Below are 9,477 nucleotides of genomic sequence, written 5' to 3'. Positions count from 1 at the left end.
TCCTGCCTTCTTATCAGTACAGCCTCACTCAGCCCAGGGGCGAGGTCGGGTTGACCCCACTCCTTTCCCTGTGTCTCTGTGGCTGTGGTGATCGTTCAGGAATTCCCATGTGGCCCGGTTTGGCCTGCCGAGGCCCAGTCCTGACCTTTTGCTGGAACAGCTGAGAAAGAGGCAAGTTTCCCCCAGGAGGGCTGCTGAGAGGATGAGCCTGCAGCTGCTGGCCCTGAGGGGAGGTGGAACCATGCCGAGACAGGGAGGCGGAGCTGAGCGGTGGGGCAAGCAAGGCCAAGTCTGGGTGGTGTCCTTGGGTCCAGTGTGACCGCAGGCAGATAGCCCTGGAAGTTTAGGTTATGTGAGCCAGAGGGGACCCCCTCCTTGTTTCTGTTCGGCTTAAGCTAACTTGAGCCAAATATGAACTGCTGAAAGGGTCCTAACTACATACACCCCTATTCTTACTTGACCCAGCCTGAGTAGGGATCTGTTTCCTGCACCCAAGGATGAACACAAGGGGAGTAGTGGCTCCCACACGTTTGTGTAGAGAGGTCCCGGTAAAAGGGCTTGGGAAGGGAGTGTGGGGACTCCCGTTGAGCCCCAAAGCCTGCCTCTGGTTGAGTGTGTGTGTGGTTTTAAGAACTAATGGGTGGGCCTTATTTCGGGAGCAGGTACGTGCCGGGCACTGAGTTCAGTATTGACAGTCTGCTCCACGCAGGGGTCCTGGGAGGTGGTGGCATCTTGTTACAGGTGAGGCAACTGAGGCCTAGAGGAGGTGGATGATTTGCCCAAGATCTCGTCAGTAAGTAGAGGAGACCTGATGAGTCCAGGCTAGTATGACTTCAAACCTGCGCTGTCAGCAAACCACTGGGTGCACTGCCTGCCCTTTCACTGCAGCGCATGGGCCTCTGTGCCAGCCCTGCTTAGAGAGGGATCACTGCGCACTTGATCGTGGGCTGGGGATCTCTGAATAAGTGTACACTTGTCTAGGACGGGGAGGCCAAGATGCACCATACTTGAAGTTTTTCTTTCCTCCAGAGTGTGGTGAGATGTTAGGAGAAGTATTAATTCTTGGGTGGTTTTCACCCCTCCCAGCTGACTGGAGAGAACAAGATGCCGGATCTTGCAGTTTTAAGTGAAAGGGGTAAGCTGTAAGAAGAGATTTGAAAGGGACCTTAACTAGATAAGAGGTCTGGAGCGGGAGAGGGGAGGGTTTTTAGAGAAGAGCATTAGAGGCAGTGTCGGGGCAACTCCCCTGACACTGGGGGGCTCTCAGGGTGGAGGGCCCTGTGCCTTGCTCCCTGTTTGGAATTAGGAAGGACAGTAACCTGTCAGATGCTCCCCAGGCCACCGGGGCAGATGGAGGTATGGCAGTTGGGAAGGACCTGGCAGAATAGGGCTGGTGAATAAAAGCAAAAATAAATAAATGAGACCTAATTAAACTTAAAAGCTTTTGCACAGCAAAGGGAACCATAAACAAAATGAAAAGATAACTCTCAGAATGGGAGAAAATACTTGCAAACGAAACAATCAACAAGGGATTAATCTCCAAAATACACAAACAGTTCATGCAGCTCAATATCAAAAAACAAACAACCCAATCAAAAAACGGGCAGAAAATCTAAATAGACATTTCTCCAAAGAAGACATACAGTTGGCCAAAAAACACATGAAAGGATGCTCACCAGGGCTTCCCTGGTGGCGCAGTGGTTGAGAGTCCGCCTGCCGATGCAGGGGACACGGGTTCGTGCCCTGGTCTGGGAAGATCCCACATGCCGCGGAGCGGCTGGGCCCGTGAGCCACAGCCGCTGAGCCTGCGTGTCTGGAGCCTGTGCTCCGCAACGGGAGAAGCCACAACAGTGAGAGGCCCATGTACCGCAAAAAAAAAAAACAAAACAAAAACTCAACATCACTAGTTATTAGAGAAATGCAAATCAAAACTACAATGAGGTATCACCTCACACTGGTCAGAATGGCCATCATCAAAAAAATCTACAAACAACAAATGCTGGAGAGGGTGTGGAGAAAAGGGAACCCTCCTACACTGTTGGTGGGAATGTAAATTGGTACAGACACTATGGAGAACAATATAGAGGTTCCTTAAAAAACTAAAAGTAGAGCTAACATATGATCCAGTAATCCCTCTCCTGGCCATATATCCAGAAAAGACCATGATTCGAAAAGATACAGGCACACCAATGTTCATTGCAGCACTATTTACAATAGCCAGGACATGGAAGCAACCTAAATGTCCATCAACAGATAAATGGATAAAGAAGATGTGGTACATATACACAGTGGAATATTACTCAGCCATAAAATAGAATGAAATAATGCTATTTGCAGCAACATGGATGGACCTAGAGATTGTCATACTGAGTGAAGTAAGTCAGAGGAAGACAAATATCATACCACTTTAATGTGGAATCTAAAAAACTGGTACAAATGAACTTATTTACAAAACAAATAGAGTCACAGGTGTAGAAAACAAACATGATTACTGGGGGGAAAGGAGCGAGGGGGGGGATAAATTGGGCGATTGGGATTGACATATACACACTACTATATGTAAAATAGATAACTAATGAGGACCTACTGTATGACACAGGGAACTCAATACTCTGTAACGGCCTATATGGGAAAAGGATCTAAAAAAGAGTGGATATATGTATATGTATCACTGATTCACTTTGCTGTACACCTGAAGCTAACACAACATTGTAAATCAGCTATACTCCAATAAAAAGTAAAAAAAAACAAAAACAAAAACTGAGCAAGATCAAAAAAAAAAAAAAAATAGGGCTGGTGACATTTGCTCAGATTTCTCTTGACTGGAGAAGGGAGGTGGCCCAGAAGATCCTGCAGGCCTGCAGTGGGGCCTGGAGGTCAGCTGAGAGAGTGCTGCAGGGGTCACTTCAGGAGAACGGGATAGGCCTGGCCCCCGTGTGGGGAAGTGACCAAGTTAGACTTGAATGGATTGAGTTTAAATCACTGATTGGACTGAGTTTATCAGAATGTTACCAGGCTGACTTTTCTGTCAGTTAGAAATGGGGACTCATCACGAAGATAAAATTGAATTATAGAGGAAAAAGTTCTAGTTTTGCACACCTGAATTTGGGGGACCACTATGTTTCTGGAATTCCTATCTGTTACCTTTGGAACGGTCAACACTGAGGGTTTGGAGGGTGTGGCCCTGGAGGGCGAGGGAAGTGGTTCTTTCACAGCGGTCTAGGAGGCATTCAACTTAGGGTTCCCCAGGGAGGGATGTGTTCTGATAACTTAGGCCTCACTGTAAAGCTTTGTTTTGGGGAAGTCGAAGGCAGGGGTGGCTCCTGGGACTGGGGGGCGGGGAGAAGACTTAAATCCTCCTGGGGTCCTGTTCCACCCTTGACCCAGCCAGCCTTCTGCAAACCCTGGGCCCCGGCAGGATGGAACCGTGTGGGAAAGAATCAGTGCCACTGGAGGACAGTTACTCAGCCTCAGGCCCTCCTCATGAAGGACTGAAAGTCCCCTATTGAGGTCCCTGGATTCCAGGGAGGGAAAAGAATGGCTGGGCCCCAGCGGGGGAGAAGGCGTTAGGATGTTTAGGGCCACTCTGAGCAGCTGTGCCTTTCCTGACCTCCTTGTGGGTCAGCATTGTTCCTCTCCTGAAGCATGTGCATTACATACTCATTCATAAATCCACTGAATGGATGCATTTATTCATTCCTTCACTCGACAGAGATTAATAGGACACAGGTTCTAGCGCAGAGCCCATTAGAGCATATGTCAGGGCCAAAGGTGTTCCCCAGTGGCTCATAAACTACTCCCTCGAAACAACTACATTCTCTGGGCCAGGACTGCTGGGAGGATGTGGTGGGGCCAGTATTTGAGGCTCCGTTAAAGATTTATAGAGGAACACCCCTAAATAATGATGAAGGTAACAACCTAACATCTGTGGCTTAGTGAGCCCTTACTATGTTCCATGCATTGTTCAAAGCATCTGATCTTCTCAAGTGTTTCTCCTGTTCCTCTGGTTGTAAGATACAGAGCCAATAAGCTCAAGAAAAGAACCCTGAGTGTATAGACATGACCCAGACCTGGAAGGCTGGTGCTGAGGCCCCAGATACAGGTTTTTCCTGTCTCTTGGAGCCAGATGGTTTCTCTCTCCCATCCCCAGCAGGGCCCAGGTCTGATCTGGCCGGAGAATGGGGAGGAAATGGTGTGAACCTTGGAACTGACCAGTTGGGAAAAGCTGGCCGGGGTGGACGTTCTCTCAGCGACAAGCCTCCTTCTGCAGGGTTGGAGGGGCCCAGAAAGGATGGTGCAGAGTTTCAGGAAATAAGTTCACCTACTTCTGTTTTGCGCGGAGCTGGCCTGAATTTTTAATTGAAGCAAATTAAAACTTCCCAAAAATATTAGTCCACTTTCTCGGCAGTGTGCACAGCCCCCTTCCCCATCAGTGATTTTGCACCATCTGCAAACAAGAGCCCGTGCTGGTCCTGACGAAAGCCTTCCCCAGCCTCTGGCCCAGAGCTACCTTTCATGGAAGCCGGGCCCGTCAACAAGCACATTCCCAGAAGCCCCATCCGGACCATGACCGGATGGGGCAGAATAATCTCCAGTCATTTTAGGGTCATCTGGGAAGCCGTGTGAGGCTGGGGAACTTGAAAGAGGAGCTGCTTCCATTTCCTTGTGCTTAAAATCTCTGGGCACATCTTTGTTTTCTGTAACAATTCAACGAAGTCCTCTGTGCCCTTTGTCCTGAGGATGCTCTTTGTTTGGTGAGCCAGAGGACAGAGGTCCTGGTGTTGCCTGCCGAGGCCATTACCACTCCTGGGAGCGTCTGACCTTTAGCCCTGCACCGCACCTGGAGGAGTTGCCGGGACACACCTCCTCCTCAGACCCTGCTACCTTCTGAGAAACTGGGGCTGCTTTGCCACTGACACTTGTGCACAGACGTCAGTCTGCAGGACTTGCCTTACACACCCTGGACTGACACCGGAGATCGATTTGTCCGCTCAGTCTGGCCTTTCCCCTCCAACGAGTGTCTATCGACTGCCTGTCTGGCCTTGGGCTTGCTGGCAGCGGAGGGAAAGGATTCGCTCCCTGAAATTGTACATAACAACATATGTAGAAATAAGGTGGGAGGGGATAAAATATACATTCACGTTTGCTTCTATTTGTGTAAATAAATTCTGGAGGGGATAAACAGATATTTGTGGTAGGGGATGAAGATGAGAACGAGGCAGAAGGGGGAGGGGGGTGGAATTGACTTTTATTTTTTATTTATCTTTTACTTTTTACCTGAAAAGTTATTTTAAAAAACTCTCAATGTGTTATGATTCAAAAATTATATTAAAAATTTTTATGAAGCCCTGGGGGGCGGTCAGTGGCCAAACTGAGTGGCGTAAGCTTTGATTGCTAAGACTTTGGAAGAGGGGAGCAGGTCAGCTTGAAGACCCATCCCTCTTTCTCAGTGGGAGAGGGTCCATCTTTGCTGATGAATCATTTCATGAGGAGTGAGGGGTGACGTCCTTCTCCTCCGTTGCCAAGATGCTGCGGTAGCTTCTAAGAAGACCTCGCCCAGATTGGTTAGCTGTGGCTGAAATTTCACGCGCCGTTCTGTGTGGCTGCTTTGCCCATCTCTGGGTGCGTGCAGCAGTTTGCATCCACCTAATCAAGAGTCAGTGTGTGTGATGGTCATATAGGAAAAGGCACAGGGGATTTAGACCCAAAAGATCTGGGATTATGGTTTAGTTTTGCATCTCACTATTTAACCACAGGCAAGCAACTTGCCCTTGCTGCTCTGTGGCTCCTTCATCTACAGTGAGGAGAGGAGACTAATCAATATCTTATCCAGGTCACCAGATTGTTGAGTGCAGTGATGTACACGGAAGCACTATGTGAACCATAAAGTAGTAAATAAATGCTGTTTTTAAAAGCCCTGCCTGTTTGTTATTACAACCTGCTATGTTGCCTAGAAATGCCCTTTGGAAGCAGAGAGGGAAAGCCTGCATCTTCCTGCCTGTGTGTTTATGAGTGGCTATTTCTCCAGTGTGCTTCAGAGGGAACCTCAGACGCTGCTGGGGACGTGAGCAGACCATGGCATGCTTTCTTCTTGGCCCGTCCTCAGTCATTTGATCATCTTGGACTCAGTGACTTCTACGCTGTCCACAAAAACATTCTTCAGTTTATTAGTTACTATAACTATTTGTGTACTCGCCTTCAATGCCACAGACATTACTGAGCTCCTAAAGTGTGCCAGGCTCTCTGTGAGTGGAGGGGGTGGGATATGAGGATGAACCAGACATGCTCTGGCTCTCAAGGAGCTTACCGCCCGTGGAGGGAGTGGGAAAAAGTACCCTGGAGGGCTTCCCCGGTGGTGCAGTGGTTGAGAAACCGCCTGCCGATGCAGGGGACAGGGGTTCATGCCCCGGTCCGGGAAGATCCCACATGCCGCGGAGCGGCTGGGCCCGTGAGCCATGGCCGCGGAGCCTGTGCGTGCAGAGCCTGTGCTCCGCAGCGGGAGAGGGCACAACGGTGAGAGGCCCGCGTACCGCAAAAAAAAAAGTACCCTGGAGCTGGGTCATGAGGACAGCCATTTTGGAGCATCTACCTTGTACTAATCATTTCATTGACATCATTGCACTTGGTACAACCCTGAGGGAAAAGTGTGATCTCTAGTTTACAGGGGAGGAAGCTGAGACTCAGGTTAAGCAGGGTGATTCTCACCAAGGGGATGCTGGATCTCCAACTCCGGCCCTTCTTCTCTTTCCCTGAAACCTTATTGCCTCTTAGACCTTCCAGGGTGCCTACCCTCTAGTCCTTTTAAATCTGCCCCCTTGCGGCACCAGGTTCCAGGGATACCGCATCCTACCGCCATCCAGAACCTCAGCACCCAGATACCTGTGCAGATGCCATTCTTTCCTGCCACGGGGCCTTTCCTGACCTCTTCCTTCTGCCCGGGATGCTTCTCCTGCTTCCCCAACTCACCCCTCTTTGCATGGCTGATGCTTTCGTACCCTTCAGGTCTTAGTTTAACTGTCTCCTCCTTACAGAGCACGTTCTTAACTCTGCTACCTGAATGTTCCCTGTCAATGTGCTTCCCCCCATGGCGGCCACATTTCATAATGATAATTTATGTATTTGCTTGTTTGTTGTCTGTAAGCTGCCCCAGGGCAGGGACCATGTCAGATTTTCTTCACTGATGTATACCCAACACCTGGCCTAGAGTGTAGGGTGAGTGTGTGGGTCTCAGTGTACACACTTGGGAGTGCAAGAAACATTACAACATTTTCAAAACAACCTTTTGTTTCAAGCCCCCATTCCACGGGGTTGTAAGGACTCACTGACCTCCCCCCATCTCAGGGAACGGGGGGGTAACCTCCTTCTGCTTTGCTGATCGGGGAGGGCAAAGGGTGGCTCCTCCAGTCCCTCCCTCCCCTCCCCAGTTTCTGGCCAAGACACTGAGGGTCTTGCTAACCTTTTCTTTTTCTTCCTCTGCAAGCCTCCCTAGGTTTCCTGAGACTTTGGCCCTGTGTGAACAAAAGGCAAAAAGGCTTGCTGGCTTCCCGTCCCACCCATTCCCCTAAAATGACAAAATCCAAAGCAGGCTAACTGTTTGGGTGGGGTTGGGGGAGAAGAAAGGACCTAGACTCATATGTCAAAATCTCACCCTAGCTCAGGTGAATCCGTCCCTCTGGAGCTGAAAGGTGGGCTCCGCAGGGCGAGAGAAACTTCACGGGCAGGCGGTGTTGTCCTGGGATTGGGTTTGTTTCAAAGCTGAGTCCAGGCTTACTGATGGACGCGTGGATTATGACAGGATAAACCACTGCAGAGTAACAACAATGGTAAATAAGAAGAATGACATTTATTGAGCACATATTCTGTGCCAAGCATTGAACTGGCATTTATATACAGCATCTCTAACTCCAGAGTCCTGGCTTTTTATCAAAGCCACGTTACTTCTCTAGTAAAAATAAAATAAGGTCTTAGCACGAGGCCAGTCAACAGCAGGAGACACCGTTGGCAAGAGGGAATTCCAGGCCAGTCTCAGTGACGACCTGGGGCTACCTGAACCCACACCCTATCATCTTCCAGAAACTCTTCAGCCTGCCAAGTTAGGATTCTAATTGCAAAGACTGGTTCATTGGCCAAGGACTGTCAGAATCTACCCTGATGGAGTTAGATCTCGGATCTTTCTGTCTTCTCTGAATTGGCGTGGTTGGTATCTTCAGTTTGGCTGGAAGACTTACTGCGCTTTGAGATATAAGCCAACTTCTACTTATTTCCGGTGTGTACCTTTCATCATTTTTCAAATTGCAAGTTACCTGAGGGCTTTTGTGTCTCTTTGATTTGTAGTAATATTGAAACTAGCTTAGCGTTTATTGAGCACTTACTATGCGCCAGGCACTGGTCTGAGTGTTTCACACAGATGAACTCATGCCATCCTCTCAACAACTCTGTTCTTATTGCCATTTTGCAGATGGGGAATCTGAGGCCCATAGAGGGTAAATAACTTGCTCCAGGTCATGCAAGTATCAGTGGCAGAGCTGGGCTACAAACTTGTGCTGCTTGATCAACCCCCTATATGGCTTCTAGTATCAAAGATGAAGTCTCCTTAAAAAACTCATCCGGGGAGTGAGTGGTATATTTCAGTTTGTGCTCATGGCACAGAAAGTTTAATACTTGTGGGAAGGCACCAAAGCGTGGTGGGGGTGGGCACGGGGCGCTGTGGGTGTGCGGATAAACATGAGACATGAAGCCAGAAGCCCTTGGGTTCAATTCTCCGTTATGCTGCCTATGAGCCTTGGACCTTGGCCAAGTCACTTAAACTTCCTGAGCCTCATTCTTCTCACCTGTCAAATGGGATTAAGATGCTCTACCTTAGAGGGTTGCTGTGAGCTCATGAGAATATGAATATTAAAGTGGCTTGTACCGAAATTTAAGGTAATAAGATGATCATGGTTGTTATCTTTAGGACTGAAGGTTGGAGTTGGTGAGGAATGACGTTGTAATAAGAGAGGCAGGGGTTACCTGGGCCTGCTAATAGGATATTATTCTCTCTCTTGCTCTCCCCCAGCTCCCTGACATTGGTACCATTAATGCCTGGTGCCCTGGACTCAGACCCCGTTTCTCTGATTCTATCAGTCAGGATGCCAAGCTGCAAACAGCAGCTACTCTAAGCTGGAAAGGAATTTATTAAAGGGAATAGTGAATATTAGGTGGTAGTTTGGGGAGGAAGAGAGAGCTGGGAATAATGAGCAGCCACATCACCAGAGCTTCTATCTTCTATCATTGGGCAACAAAACCTCCACCACACACATACCACACACGCGCACACACACACACACACGACATGCATACAGAGTGGCCATCCTTTGTGCATGCAAGGAGCACTCTTTTGTCATAGGAATGAAGACCTCATCGGGCACTTTCCACAGGGGACTGACAATTACAGATGCACAGTGAAAAAGCCTCCCAGATGCCAGCAGGTCTGAGTGG

Source organism: Mesoplodon densirostris, chromosome 8 (assembly GCF_025265405.1).
Source record: "Mesoplodon densirostris isolate mMesDen1 chromosome 8, mMesDen1 primary haplotype, whole genome shotgun sequence".
Lineage (NCBI taxonomy): Eukaryota > Metazoa > Chordata > Mammalia > Artiodactyla > Ziphiidae > Mesoplodon > Mesoplodon densirostris.
This window is presented reverse-complemented; position numbering follows the sequence as displayed.